The 16,030-nt window shown below is 38.3% G+C and overlaps 1 protein-coding gene across 2 annotated transcripts in view; it reads left to right on the forward strand.

Annotated features, from left to right (window-relative positions):
- The window catches only part of LOC127417378 (NAD-dependent protein deacetylase sirtuin-3-like), a 31,475-nt gene that overhangs the window by 9,953 nt on the left and 5,492 nt on the right, over positions 1-16,030 (forward strand). The window lies entirely within an intron of this gene.

Consider the following 16,030-nt stretch of genomic DNA (forward strand, 5'->3'; position numbering starts at 1 on the left):
TTGTTCACACCAAACGCTTTTGCAACCATTCATATGTTTTTTCTATGTAAACATGCGCTAGACAAATGTGTTTGATTCACTTTGTTTATTCAGCGTCTGGTGCAGGGGTGCTGTTTTTTAGATGCTGTTTCTATTTTAAAAAAAAACTTTAAAAAGCATCTTGAGACATCTGCTTTCTATTAAACTGTATTTGTTGCACTGTGTCTAGCCTTTTTTAGCACAAGAATGCGATTTGATCTGAAGTCTTCGTCAGTTCTTGGCACACATCCAATAGCATTCGAATATTTGAATTTTAATTTGACAGCCTTAGTCGCCACCTATATGCACTCTTTACACCCTCTGGCATTAACACATAAAATAAGGGGAGAGTGGTCTGAAATGGTTCTTGATGGGATTTCTGTGTCCAGCACTCTGTGTATTAATTGTTGGGACATCAGAAAATAGTCAGTTCTTGTATGGGAGCTATGGAGACTTTAGTAAAAGGAGTAATCTCTTGTGGGGTTAAACTGTCGCCATATATCACTGAGCAATCCGGTAGCAATAGTGTTGCGGAAAATATCGTGAGTGTGCATGGACCGTCAGATTTCCATGAGATGAATGCCAGTTGGGACTGTTGTGTGCAGGGTTGAAGCACATTATTTTTATTTATTTTATTTTTTTCTGTTCTGTGGGTTGTTCAGAATTTGATGGTTACATCAGTGTTGGAAAGTGGTCTATATAATATTGCCTTGGGTACAAAATGTATCTTTACGTGTCAATATGTCACTTTAATCTAGGTAAAATATTTCTCTCTACGTGGAATGTTAATGGTCTGGGGCAACCTAGTAAAAGAAGGAAGATTGTATCTTTCCTTAAGCGTAAAATATACGATATAGTGTTCCTTCAAGAAACGCACCTTTCTCCACAGAAGCTAAAAAGCTTGGTAGGGCATGGGGTGGGCATGTGTTTTGCAGTGCTGGTTTGAGTAAGAGCAGGGGAGTCAACAAATTGATAAGCAAGCATTTACAATTTAAATATCTCAAGCAGATTAAAGATAATTTAGGAAGAGTTATTATTGTCTTTGCTGAAATACAGGGGCAAACTCTTATTTTGGCTTATATTCATGCACCCAACGCTGATGATCAGAACTTTTGTATAGATCTTGAGGTAAAGTTATAAGCAGCTGGGGTCCTTCATGATATGGTTTTGGGTGAAGACTTCAATCTGTTTATGGATCCGGTCCATGATCATAGTCAGGGTTCCCACGCATCCTGGAAAACCTGGAATTTTGCAATGCAGTTTTCCAGTCATGGAAAAGTCATGGAAAATTAGAAAAATACCTAAATGTCCTGGAAAAATAATGATTTGTCCTGGAAAATATTAATATAACCATTTGACTGTGTTTCTTGCAAGGTTTCCGTTACAAGCACAAAAACATGGTAACGATCTGACTCGGAATAGGAGTCAAATACACAAATTTGTATAGTTTTTTTCACTGCTGGCAGCTGCGCATTGTTAAACAACATCAGCGGTTAAGGGCGTTACACCCTCATGATTGATTACAGCAGCAGCCAATCGTGTGTTTGGCAATCGTGGTCCAATCGAGGCAGATCTCTTGATTGGTTACAGCTACGACCAATCGCTTTGCTTCAGCGGCAAATGCAAAGTAAGAAGTGGCATTCGTGAAACTTCTCATTCATAAACAAACTGAATGACCTGGTACTTGTACCAACAGACTGAATGAGAGGGGCATGTTGTTTGTTTACTTCAGCATCAGTATGTGAGTCTACCTTGCTCATCATGGAGAGAAAAGGGCGGAAGAGCTATTCCTGTGTAAAACTGATGTTTCTACACGTTGAGGGGATTTCACATGACTTGTCTCAGTGCTGCCGAATACATTGAAGTCTATGAAGTGACGCGTCAGCACAACCTCGGCTCCAACTTCACACCAAAGTGTTTTTCACACACGTTTTGCCTCACAAATAATGTCTTTGAGAGTACAAAGCTACATTAAATATTTTAAAATGATTTCAATTTATGAAGAGATGTTGAACGTCTCATTTATTTTAATACATTTTTACCTTTAGAATTTCCGAGTATCCAGAGACCCCAGTCCTTAAACTACAGTAATTACATTTTTCAATGTTTATTGTGCACACTTCCTGTTTTCTTGCGTGGCAAGCTCATAAATTCGCCCCTTCATAACACTTACTACAAAGTGGAGTAAACTTATCTCTTCATTAACTTTTCTAAACTTTACTAACTTCATGAAATACATCTTCACCTACAGTACATCCAAAATTCTGCAGCTACAGTTCTTACTTCCAGTAAAAAGTCTGCACACATCACCCCCATTCTGCAACAGCTCCATTGGCTACCAATTACCTATCACATTTAATACAAGATATTGTTGATAACTGTCAAGGCACTTCACACACTTGCTCCTCAGTACATCACTGAGTTGCTTTGCCCTTATATTCCCACTCGCACTCTACGGTCTACTGGTGAAAATTTCCAGTTAACCCGAAGTTCAGGTTGTCTCCAATGGGAGGCAGGTCATTTATGACTGTTGCTCCTCGACATTGGAATGCTCTCCCACAACCCCATTTGGGAACTCACTACTTTCTCCTCCTCTTAAATCACATCTAAAACTCATCTCTTCACTCAGTGTTATCTCTTGGCTGCTTGTTTGGGATTTTTTTTTTTTTTTTTGGAGGGTATGTGTTATCCATTTGCTGTATTTCATGTATTTACTCATGTAAAGTGACCTTGGGTTCAAGAAAGGTGCTATATAAAATAAACGTATTATTGTTATGAAACAAACGGAATAAAAAAAACAAAAAAAAACAGTAGATACTCCCGATTGAGACAATTTCTTTAATGGTCCTGAGTCCAAATACAATGTGATATGTATTTGGAAATAATCTTGGATAAAATGAGACGCTACCTCAGATATCCTTATCATCCTAGGGGTGGTCTCTGGTTAAAGTGGACCAATCACAGCAATCGATGCAACGCACAGTACATTTTTTGAGCAGGTGCACAGCTATGGCGTAGGCTACACTGTAACCACCGTAGCTACGCGTAGCCTACGCCGTAAATTCGATGCAGAAGTATAAATTGGCCTTAAAGATGCTTACTAGGACAGGGGACAGTGGGCCTTCCTTGTGACACATCGTACACGATGGTGCCCCAATGCAGAATGTTTTTTGTGAGGGTTAGGTTTAGAGGTAGAGTTAGGTGATAGAATATATAGTTCGTACCGTATAAAAATAATTATGTCTATGGAGAGTCCTCAAAAGTATAGCCACACCAACGTGTGTGTGTGTGTGTGTGTGTGCACTGCCTACTGAATAGAAACTCTTCTTGAATGTCCATGTTTTTCACATACCTCACATATGTTAACAGCTGTGTGCGGTTGGCCACGTCAGTGGATTTGTCGATCTGGAGTGCAAAAAATGGGCTTTGCCTGATGCTGTCTAACACTTGCTCCTTCACATCCTGTGCCATGTCAGAGATGCACCGACCCACTGTGTTGTCAGAGAGTGGAACAGAATCAAGCTTAGAAGCCGCTGCCTCTCCTACCATCAAGGAACACATATCTTTGGCTGCCGGTAGAATCAATGTCTCTCCGATGTTATGTGCTTTGTCTGCCTTGGCAAAACGCAGCGCAACATGATATGAAGCATCAGTGGCCTTTACATTTAATTTGACAAATTCTCCAACAACTTTTTTCTGACCTTGAAAGGCTTAAAGTTTTCTTTGGAAAAAGTTGTCCTCTCTACCTCAGCATGCTGTCATTAGCTAAAATCTCCTGACAAACGACACAAACGTCATGGTCAGGGATGTAGATTCCAGGGGGGATGGGGGGGAGGTAACCCCCCAATAATCAAAACAAGCAAGTACAGCCCCCTCAATATTTATACCATGATCAATGGAAAAATGTAAATGCTTCACGTTGGAGGACAAAGCACCACTTGACGCTGGTGTTTAGCGGAGCTTTGACGCTTCGACTCAACTCATGTGAAATGCACTTTACAATGACGAAGGGACAACATTGAAACTCAAAATTATTGTTATTATGCTATTATTGTTGTCTTTTTTTCTGATAAATATCATGTTCAGCAGTTTAAATACTGTAGGAAAATGATACAGTACATCTGCTTTGTTCTTATAAAGCTTAAATATTCTACTGAAGTCAGTAGATTTGACATCTGTTTGACATGCAAATTTTAATAATGTAGAAGGTAAGGACATTATTGATATTATTATTATTATTATTATTATTATTATTGGACTTATTGTTGTCTTTGGATGAAAAGTCATGCTCAGCAGTTCACAAACTGAGTGGAAATTGTAGATCTTTGTTCTTATAGTGCTTAAATACTATAAAGTCTCTTGGCAGATTTCAGTGGTGAACATTTCATGACTTGCTCATAGCACATTAGATTTTCATTTGTTGTCACCTAGTGGCATCTCCAGAAGGGGTCATTAAACTAATCAATTATTGAATCTGAACATATTTGTGAAACAGAAGCAAGCCACACCTAAATACCCTTTATATTTGCAGCTAATTCTACACAATTGTGCCAATAATTTTCTATACTTGAATCATTAGAATAGCTTAAGTTGGTGCTTTTAGCTTATTCTTTAAAAAAAATAACCCCGGAAAACATGTCCGTGGATTAGTGATTGTCTCAACTTTTTGGACCCTCATGAGTTTGCATAGTTATAAACTTTAGACAATGATGACAGTCAGACCACTGATTTAAAAAAATTAATTCGCACTCTGTTCGTAGCGTGATGATTCGGCCTTAACATCTCAGAATGTGAATTAATTTTCAGTAATTCAACGATCAGAGTCAGCTTATTCCGCGGTTACAACATGTAGTATGCAGAAAACATGGAATATAGTCATAAAAATGGCATTAGCAATAAACCGCAGAATGTCATGGAATATGACATACTGTATTTGGACAAAAATGAATGTTTGAATGTACATTTAAAAGTGTGATAATTAAACTAAAAAAGTGTCTGATTTAATTGAATAAATAATCTGCAAGTGATGCACGCTTCAAAATGAATGTGTAGAGCCGGCTGCTCATACACTGAAAACACCTCATGATCATGTGTACGCTTATGTGTGTGAGATGACAGAGACGGAGCACTCCGAAGTGCACAGCACATACAGATTATGTATTTATTTAATTAAATTACTGTTTTACGGCGATTAATAATCACACTATGCCATGGAGCATACTGCTTAACAGGAGGTGAGAAACTTCTGTCAAAAACAAGAAAAGCTTGATTTAAATGGATACGTGTTTTGCTTAAATATTACACTTGTTGGGCGCATAAAATGTCCTGGAAAATTGTGGCTTATATTAACAGTGGGAACCTTGATAGTGATGCAAAGTTGTGAAGACCCTTTAGAGTAATGTTGACTCTACAGAGGATGTGTAAAAATCTTGGTCTGACAGACATTTGGAGACTTTTGAATCCATCTGGGAGGGACTTCACCTTTTTTTTTTTTTTCTTCAGTTCATAAGATTTACTCGTATATACATATATGTGTGTGTGTGTGTGTGTGTGTCACTTATTCCATCTGCCACTGACTGCTCAATTGGGAACGTTTAGTTTCAGATCATGCTATGGTGTGTTTAGAGATGTTACCGCATATAGAGATAAGAAAATCATATAGATGGTGCTTTAATACATCCCTTCTACAGGACTCAACATTTCAAGAAATGTTAAAGACAGAAGTTAATGTTTATGTAGAAACCAATTGGACCTCTGTGGGCATGGCATGGGAGGCGCTTGAGGCAGTTCTTAGGGGGGTGGATCGGACTATATGCCACATTCATTAAAAAGATCAAAGCACAGGAATTCATTGAATTGGAAAAGAATATTAAAAGTGCTGAAACAGAGCTGAAGCGCTGAATGTCATCCAGTGGTCTTAGAGAGTTGACTCAGCTAAAGTATAGGTACAATACTATTTTGTCACAGAAGGTAGAGTTTTGGTTATTGAGGGCAATACAGACATATTGAGTCGGGGGAAAAAGCAGGGAAACAACTTGCCAGATACAAAAAAAAAATTTTTTTTTTTTCCTCCATTCCTTCAGTGAAGTCTTCTGGAGGCAATATATTTACTTCTGCCACAGATAATAATAAGGCCTTTTAAATAATTCTATTTCGATCTTTATAGCTCTATGTCTTTGTCTACTGATAAGGATATTAGCAGCTTCGTAGAGCCATTAGAACTTCCTAAATTGACGATTGATCAAAAATACTTTTTTGGATATTACTTTGGAGGAGCTTGTTGAGGTAATTAAAGCCTTGCCAACAGGTAAGGCACCGTGGCCAGATGGTTTTGCCGCAGAATTTTTTTCAATCTTATGTCACAGAACTGGCTCCACTTATGTTAGAAGTTTACACAGAGGCAATAAAGAAAGGTGAACTACCACCAACCATGATGCAAGCCCTGATCAGTCTCATTCTTAAAAAAAAAAAGAAAGAACCCAAATTAATGTTAAAATTGTAGTCCAATTTTCCTGATCCAGTTAGATGTAAAAAAAAAAATTTGTCAAATTCTGGTTAATCGATTAAGCAGAGTATTTACATCCGTTATACATATAGATCAAGTAAGGTTAATTTGTGGTCATAGTTCTTCTGATAATATTAGACATTTTATAAATATTATGTGGTCGGTAGGGAATGATCAGACCCCGATCGCTGCTATCTCACTTGACACCAAGATGGCATTTGATAGTCCCATTCTACCCTATCTTTTTAAGATTTTGGAAATTTACAGGTTTGGGAACACTTTTATTGAGTGGATTAAGTTACTTTATAAACAACTGTGAGCAGCAGTGCAACCTAAAGGATTCATTTCAGATTTATTTATTTTTTCTCTTGGTAGGGGAAACTGGCAAGGTTGTCCTCTCTCCCCTTTGCTGTTCTGTCTTGCCCTGGAACCATTTGCAGCAGCAATAAGAAAAGATGATTTTCTGTGTATTGCAGGAGGTGTGGTGCATAAACTTCTTTACGCAGATGATATATTATCATTTGTCTCTGACCCTAGTAGATCTATGCCTAGCCTTCATAAAATTATTAATTCCTTCTCCAAATTTTCAGGATACAGGGTGAATTGGTCTAAATCGGCAGCTCTTGCTCTGCAGCATATTGCCCTGCCACAGCTTTCCAACCTGGCACTTTTCAATGGCCCAAGAAAGGCATTAGGTATTTAGGCATTTTATTTCCAGCAAATTGAGAGATTTAGTTAGTTAACTTTGACCCATTAATAAAAAGGTTCTCATGTGATGTGGATAGGTGGGCTTCACTAAATTTGTCTATGGCAGGGGAAGGTCAATGTTATAAAAATTAATTGTATCCCCAATTTCAATTATCTGCTACAGTCTCTCCTTCTAGAGGTTCCTCTTTTATTTTAAACAATTTGATAGAATATTGAAGTCTTTTATTTGGAATGGTAAACTACCTCAGTTGCATTTCAGTAAGTCACATAGACCAATTGACAAAGGAGGTTTAGGCCTCCCCAGAATTGTTTCATTACTATGCTTTTAGTCTTAAAAACCTGGCCCATTTGTCTCTTCCACCTGAGAGAGCCCCTCCCTGGTACAACACAGAACAAGTGGACCTTGCCCCAATCTCACCATTGCTCTATCAAATTGACTAGTGATGTGAAAATGCATCCCATTATTTCACATTAACATTCAGTATGGACAAAGGTTTCCCATTTGTTACATTTTAATACTTACCAAATGTTTCCTTAAGCATATGGCTGAACCCCAAATTGTGTATTAACAAGACCCCTCTTGCTGGAAAGAATGGTTGGAGAGGGGTGTTGCTACACTTGGTGACCTTTATGAAAACGGAGCTTTGAGATCATTTGAAAATATAACATAGCAATTTGATATTTCTACGTCTCAATTTTACAGGTACAGTGCATCCGGAAAGTATTCACAGCGCTTCACTTTTTCCACATTTTGTTATGTTACAGCCTTATTCCAAAATGGATTAAATTCATTGTTTTCCTCAATTCTACAAACAATACCCCATAATGACAACGTGAAAGAAGTTTATTTGAAATCTTTGCAAATTTATAAAAAAAAAAATATGAAAAAAAATCACTTGTACATAAGTATTCACAGCCTTTGCTCAATACTTTGTCGAAGCACCTTTGACACCAATTACAGCCTCAAGTCTTTTTGAGTATGATGCTACAAGCTTGGCACACCTATTTTTGGGCAGTTTCTCCCATCATTCTTTGCAGGACCTCTCAAGCTCCATCAGGTTGGATGGGGAGCGTCAGTTTCACAGCCATTTTCAGATCTCTCCAGAGATGTTCAATCGGGTTCAAGTCTGGGCTCTGGCGGGGCCACTCAAGGACATTCACAGAGTTGTCCCAGAGGCACTCCTTTGTTATCTTGGCTGTGTGCTTAGGGTCGCTGTCCATTTGGAAGATGAACCTTCATCCCAGTCTGAGGTCCAGAGCACTCTGGAGCAGGTTTTCATCAAGGATGTCTCTGTACATTGCTGGATTCATCTTTCCCTCGATCCTGACTAGTCTCCCAGTTCCTGCCGCTGAAAAACATCCCCACAGCATGATGCTGCCACCACCATGCTTCACTGTAGGGATGGTATTGGCAAGGTGATGAACGGTGCCTGGTTTCCTCCAGACATGACGCTTGCCATTCAGGCCAAAGAGTTCAATCTTTGTTTCTCATGGTCTGAGAGTCCTTCAGGTGCCTTTTGGCAAACTCCAGGCGGGCTGTCATGTGCCTTTTACTGAGGAGTGGCTTCCGTCTGGCCACTCTACCATACAGGCCTGATTGGTGGAGTGCTGCAGAGATGGTTGTTCTTCTGGAAGGTTCTCCTCTCTCCACAGAGAAATGCTGGAGCTCTGACAGAGTGACCATTGGGTTCTTGGTCACCTCCCTGACTAAGGCCCTTCTTCCCCGGTCGCTCAGTTTGGCCAGGCGGCCAGCTCTAGGAAGAGTCCTGGTGGTTCCAAACTTCTTCCATTTACGGATGATGGAGGCCACTGTGCTCATTGGGACCTTCAATGCTGCAGAAATTTTTCTGTACCCTTCCCCAGATTTGTGCCTCAATACAATCCTGTCTCGGAGGTCTACAGGCAATTCCTTGGACATCATGACTTGGTTTGTGCTCTGACATGCACTGTTAACTGTGGGACCTCATATAGACAGGTGTGTGCCTTTCCAAATCATGTCCAATTAACTGACTTTATCACAGGTGGACTCCAAGTTGTAGAAACATCTCAAGGATGATCAGTGGAAACAGGATGCACCTGAGCTCAATTTTGAGTGTCATGGCAAAGGCTGTGAATACTTATGTACATGTGATTTTTTTTATTTTTTATTTTTAATACATTTGCAAAGATTTCAAACAAACTTCATTCACGTTGTCATTATGGGGTATTGTTTGTAGAATTTTGAGGAAAATAATGAATTTTAATCCATTTTGGAATAAGGCTGTAACATAACAAAATGTGGAAAAAGTGAAGCGCTGTGAATACTTTCCGGATGCACAGTATGAAGACAAAACTGTCCTTCAACACACTTCTTACTGTGTTCTATTGACTTTAAATTTCCCATAGACTTTCATTGAAGGAATATTTAAATGAGCCAAGTGTCTGAAACGGAATGTTTTTGAATTCAAAGTCCAACTGTCAGAAAACATTCAAACGTAAATAAACATACACATGGTCTTTTAATCTGTTTTACCTCTCTCTCTCTCTCTCTCTCTCTCTCTCTCTCTCTCTCTCTCTCTCTCTCTCTCTCTCTCTACCTTCAAACGTTTTCTTTTTCTTTTTAAGCTAACTTTCAGACAATGCTTGTTCAAGTCAACATCATTTGGCATTGTGCCGAACTTTGTCGGATCATATCTCCGGATTAGTATTTCATAGAGACGTGGGTGGACTCCTTTCATTAGGCCTAGAAAGCCGTTTTGGAGCATTACATGAGACTAGGGGTAAGATGTATCCCTGGGGGGTAAAACCGGCCCAAAAATGCCCCATAGGCATACTATGGCAAGGGTCTCACCGTGAAAACAATTATTAGAGCACCCTAGCAACCAGCCCTATTGACTTCCATTAAAAATGGCTGAGAGGGTTATCTTGGATCAGAATGCCCTAGAGACATGAGAGTTGGCTTGTTTTACTTGGGTGAGCAATCAGTCTTCAAGTATCACCCTGGAAACTATTTACCCATGCCCTAGCAACCATTTAGAGCACTCTAGAAACTAAACCCCATTGACTTCCATTTCAAAATGGCTTCGAGTCATACAGATTTCAGTGTTGGCTGGTTTCATTCAGGATAGCAAGCAGTCTTGTTAGTATCACCCTGGCAACTGCCTAGCAACAAAATGAGCTCACCATAGCAACCAAGTATCAAAACATGTGACTCTACCCTCCCTAGCAACCGGGCCAATTTGGTTGCTTAGGAGACCTGGCTGGAGTCACTCAGCACGCCCTGGGATTCGAACTAGCGAGCTAGTGAACTCCAGGGGTGGTAGCCAACGTATTTTACCACTGGCTACCCAGGCCCCCAGCAATGAGCCTTTTGAATATCAACCTGATAACTGCCTAGCAACCAGATGGGGTTACCGTAGCAACCAAGTAGCAAAACACATCTCTGCAACAAAACATCGTAAAGATTTCCGGGTTGGCTCATTTGACTCAGAATGGCAAAGAGCCTGTTAGTAACACTCTGGTAATTGCCTGGCAGCCAAATGAACTCACCCTAGCAACCAAGTAGCAAAACGCATATCTCTGCACCAGAACATCGTAGAGACTTCCGGGTTGATTCATTTGACTCAAGCAAGCAAGGAGCCTTATGAGTATCATCGTGGTAACTGCCGAGCAAACAGATGCGGTTACCCTAACAAAATATGCTAGCAACATGCTAGGTACATGTTAGCAAAGACTAGTTAAGTACTAAAACATGCTAGCTATCTGTCTATAAGACAGACTGCATTGCCTTTAAAACCTTCAAACTTCAAGCTTTTAAAAATACTTCAAACATTCTGGCCAGGCTTTGTCAAGCCAACAAAGTTTGTCTTGATAGACTTTTTTTTTTATCTAGTTATATCAGCCATTGTGACTGTTATTGCCTGAGACATAAAACAAAACTAAAATATTAAAGGAATATTCCTTTATTTTACTTCCATTGTAAAGTGCCTCATTGTAACCCACATTTTTGCTTTTTATAAAGCAAGGGGCAAGTTGAAATGGATTTTTGTGGTAATCAATATTATGCCATATATGCTGTCGATTGAACCCGGAATATTCCTTTAAAACCAACTGATAATTTACTTTCACATTGGATAAGACAGTGTTCCTGTGTAACTTATGTCCTTTAATCAAGTCATACCTGTGAAATTCATTATTTATTTTAGTACCTCTCAGAATTTACCACTGCCTGGACTTGGCTATTTGTCTGTGGAACAGAGAATATTTACAATTTCCAATGTTGTCATTACACTCCTGTTTTCCGTATTCCAACTTCAAGACAAGTTTTTCCTGCTGTTTGAGTCCCTGATTGTGAGAAAACAGAGAATGCATTGTAGATTTCTCTGTGCCATCTGTGTGGAGTCTTATTAAGCTCGGTTGTGAAATATTGGACCTGCGCAGCAGTGTCTCTGTGGTTAGTGTGGAGACAAAGGCAGTGACCTCCCACCCCCTGTAGTTTTTAATAGTTCCACTGGAATAGCCATTACACCAGTGAAGGTGGGAAAGGGGAATCTCATAAGGATTGTTCTTGATGTGCTTAAAAGATTAAATGGCCGAAAAATGAATGTTGACTAATTCCGTTTTATCTGCAGCTATACATTGATGAGTTAGGGAGTTGACATGCTGGCATCTGTTATATACTCCCCTGCCATACTCCATTTAAAACTTTAAACATAATTTTTCTATTTTTATAATTATACGCATGCAGTTATGATGACCACAGAGAGGAAACATGGAATATATTTGTACTTTTAAAAATTCATTTGTCACATTGCAGTGAGTTAGTGAAGGCAAAAAGGTGATTAAAAATGGTAAAAATAAATCATGAAAAAACCTTAAATCTTGATGTTGATTAAAACACATGTTCATGGACATTTTATGTGTCAGCTACCGTGATACTGGGTGTCAATCTATTATCAGTGTAAAGGATTAAATCTCTTTGCAGGTTGCCAGATTTTGCTCACATTCAGCTGTGTCCTGCGGCCCCTGGTAGATGTGTTTTTCACTCTGGTAAACACAGTCCTTTTGTTGTTGTGAATGCAATAATGGTGCCTATTCCTGTGGGTGATAAGGTGCATCGTTGAAAGGGCCGTCTTATCACATTTGTATTCCGCGATGCAGGCCTTATTTTATTGGATGTACCTCTTTGTATCCACTCCTCTTTCTCTCTGTTCTCTCTCCCTGTGTCTTTTTATCTTTCTCTCTGTCATTCATCCTTAGAAGATGTCAGTGTGTTGAGAAATATGCTCTTATGGCTTCATGCATCTCTTGCTTCCTCCAATCTCTTTATTGGATTCTACCTCTGCATCATACATCTCTGTTCACTCTCCCTTTTTGGTCTAAATGGCCTCCTCCATTCTCTTCTAGCTGGGTTTGTTGATACACAGCCAATCCTGGACATTTTAACTGCCCCTCTCGTACTAGTTCCCTGAGCCATAAAGCTGCCTCAGCTGTGGGCTGTTGAGCCAAAGTTGAGGGGGGACATTAAATATATTACAACCATTAGCTTTATTGGAGCCTGACAGTTTTAATACATTGACGCTTTACACCAACCAAAGGGAGGACACAAATGGGCTTGACTATTTAATTACATTTTAAATGTAGCAATAAGCACCAATGGACCTCTTAATATAGAATCATATACACTCCAAAAATAGTTTAGGCTATTTGTAAGATTTACGCATATTAAATTCATAATCAAATTGAATTGTGTAATGTTTAACATTTGTTAAATTAGTCAGAAAAATTATTAAAGATTCCTTAATTCAATTTGGAGTTTTGTTATGAAATTGAAAGTTTTTGTTAAAATGAAAAAAAACTGAACTGTGGTATTGTATTCTCCCAGTTTATATTTTATATAGAATAGATTTAACTAGGGCTGCAACTAACGATTATTTTGTTAATCGATTAATCTAACAATTATTAGACTGATAATTCGACTATTCAGCGATTATTGCAACAATTAATCATTAGCTCTTAACCGATTATTCAGCTTGTGCCCTGACTTAAAAAGTCGGCTAACTTAATGTGCTTGCTAACAATAAAGAGGACAAAATCATGTTTTAAAAATGCCTCTAAATGACATTCACTCTATTAAAGGGGGAAATAATAATTTTTATAACATTTAATTCAGTAAAGAAATCCACTGCAAGAAAATCCTATTGTTATCAAGAGTTTTTGTCTTGTTTTCCATGTAAAATTTGTCTAAAAATCCTTAAAACAAGATACATTTTACTTGAGAAGCAACGTATAAGATATTTAGACTTGTTTTAAGATAATGTATCTTAAATATAAGGGTATTTTGTATATGTGTATTTTTTCACTTGGTTATACTTCTATGAGTGCAGTAAAGACAAAATATACTTATATTCAAGATCTGTTCTCTAAAAGCAAGTCTAAATATCTTATATGCTGCTTCTCAATCTTTTTTTAAAGGATTTTTAGATTTTAAAATATTTCTATTTTTAATGTTATATTCAACATTCTCAGATAACAATTTTCTTCTGCAGTATAGCTGCTAAAGTAAATGTACGTACATATATTGGAAAACAAGCCAAAACAAAAACAAATAAACGTATTTTGTTGCAGTGTATATATAATGGGGCGAAGACTACCCTTCCTCACCTTTCTGTTCACTTCAATACATCAACTTTCTCTTATTAATAAAGCTGCGTATTGACAATTTTCTTCACGATAAGAAACGCACAATGTCATATATTATGATTCAATAAGTCGCAAGCCATTACATTATAATCTAGCTGAAGCAAGCATGCGCTCGAGGGACGAGTGTCCCCGTGACAGAGTGTGACGCGACTCATAGAAGTTTCGGAGTTTGTAGTTATTTACGTGATCTGCTTCTGTATTATTTGAACTTTAATAAAGCTTTAATGCATTAAATATAACTGCATTTAAGATGTAACGCCGGGGTGTTTCCTTTAAAGAGCTCCGGCTCTGCTTATTCCACAATGAGAGTGCTTCTGTATTTACTTATTTTGTGTTTTTGCATTATTCCCTCATATGTTGTGATCTACATCACCTGAAGCTGTGAAAGTTTAGAGTGCATCTGGACCGGGAGCTGTGTTTTCTTCCTCTCAGTCAGGCGCGAGCTGCAGTGCTGCTCTCGTGCCATCATTAGAGTTTAATGTGATCTCATGTTACATTAAATGAGATCAAACGACTATTCGACAGTGGAAAGTTTTGTTGACCAATTTCGATTGTCGACTTGTCGATAACGGCGACTAATCATTTCAGCCCTAGATTTAACCAAATGAGAGAGAGGCTACTGCAATGTTTGCACGTACTATATTGAAATTATTAGGGATGCACTGATACCACTTTTTCTCTTCAGATTCCGATATTGGAAATCTCAGTATCGGCCAATCCGATACCAGTGTTGTTTTTTTGCATAATCAGTTTAGAATATCTTTACATTATTGTGTGGAACTAATTGGGTGTGCTCTTTAATATGTAAAGAAACGCAAACCTCTAACTACACATTATTTCAATATAAATGTATAGCTTTTTAAGAAAAACTTTATTGTTAACTAGTGTACTGGGTAATGTAGCAGCAAAATGAACAGTAATTCCAGTGTAAGTCATCAGTAGAAAAGAAGCCCTTTTTTTTTTTTTTTTTTTTTTTAATCTTGTATCTGGACTTCAAAGGATTCAGATCTCTCTTTTGTTCAATTTAGTTATCAGTTCACTTTTCATTCACAGTTATTTCTTGGAACCCATTCAACTTATTTATTATAAATTGTAAACAAATGATAATAACAATAATATATTATAATAGTAATATATCTCAATCGTGCACCTTTTGTCACGGATCCACCGTTCTCTCTCTCTCTCTCTTCTTCACTGCAGTCACAGCGCTCACTCTCTCTACTGAGTTCTGATTACACGCACCTGCATATCATTAGTGGCTAATCAAGGACTGCATATATACCCCGCTTTCACACACACTCTTTGTCTGTTCTCATCAATAGCATCTCTGAGACTCCAGACCTTTCTAATATGTCAAACATACCTGTGTCTTCATTATTGCCTGCAACTATCATAAGACTGTTATGAGTTATCTGTTCATCGTGTCTATACCCTGTCTGGATATTACTCACCTGCTGTTTGCCACTCTGTTCAACTGGGTTTACATCACCGTTTCAATCATCTGTTCAATAAACCCTGCTACTGAGTTCATTTCTCTGCCTCCGTGAGTCTCTCCGTGACACCTTTAACTTTTTAAACCCTCACGCTTTTATTTTGACGTTCTGAACTCTCCAGGAAGTCCTGTTTGTGTCTGTTTGTAGGAAAGTAAATAGTAGTTTAATTAACTTCTTATTCAAATTCCTCCAGAGCCATTCTAAATGCATATTATAAATGTACTGAACTTTTGAGCATCTGCATCTGAGATGTTGTTCGTGAGTAGCACTCAAATATTGCGCACTGCTGTGAAGGCTAAAAATAGCCGCGAGTGTTTGTAAAATTACTAACACGCCGGAGCTGCGCATGCATTTTATATATTTACTTATAAAACACAGCCTTTTTTGATTCACAGAGCTATTGCACATCTTCAAGTGGCTTTGAATAAATTGCACAAGTCATATGGTGTTTCTACTTTAATGGTGTTTTTATGGTTCTTTATGTCATTTTTTGAGCTTGACAGTAACGAACATGACTAACACACAGTATCGGATTCGGATCGGGCTCGTCGAACCGATACCCAATCCATTTAAAAATGTCAGTATCGGAGCCGATACCGATCCAGGTATCAGATCGGTGCATCCC

The sequence above is a fragment of the Myxocyprinus asiaticus genome, chromosome 26 (assembly GCF_019703515.2).
Source record: "Myxocyprinus asiaticus isolate MX2 ecotype Aquarium Trade chromosome 26, UBuf_Myxa_2, whole genome shotgun sequence".
NCBI lineage: Eukaryota > Metazoa > Chordata > Actinopteri > Cypriniformes > Catostomidae > Myxocyprinus > Myxocyprinus asiaticus.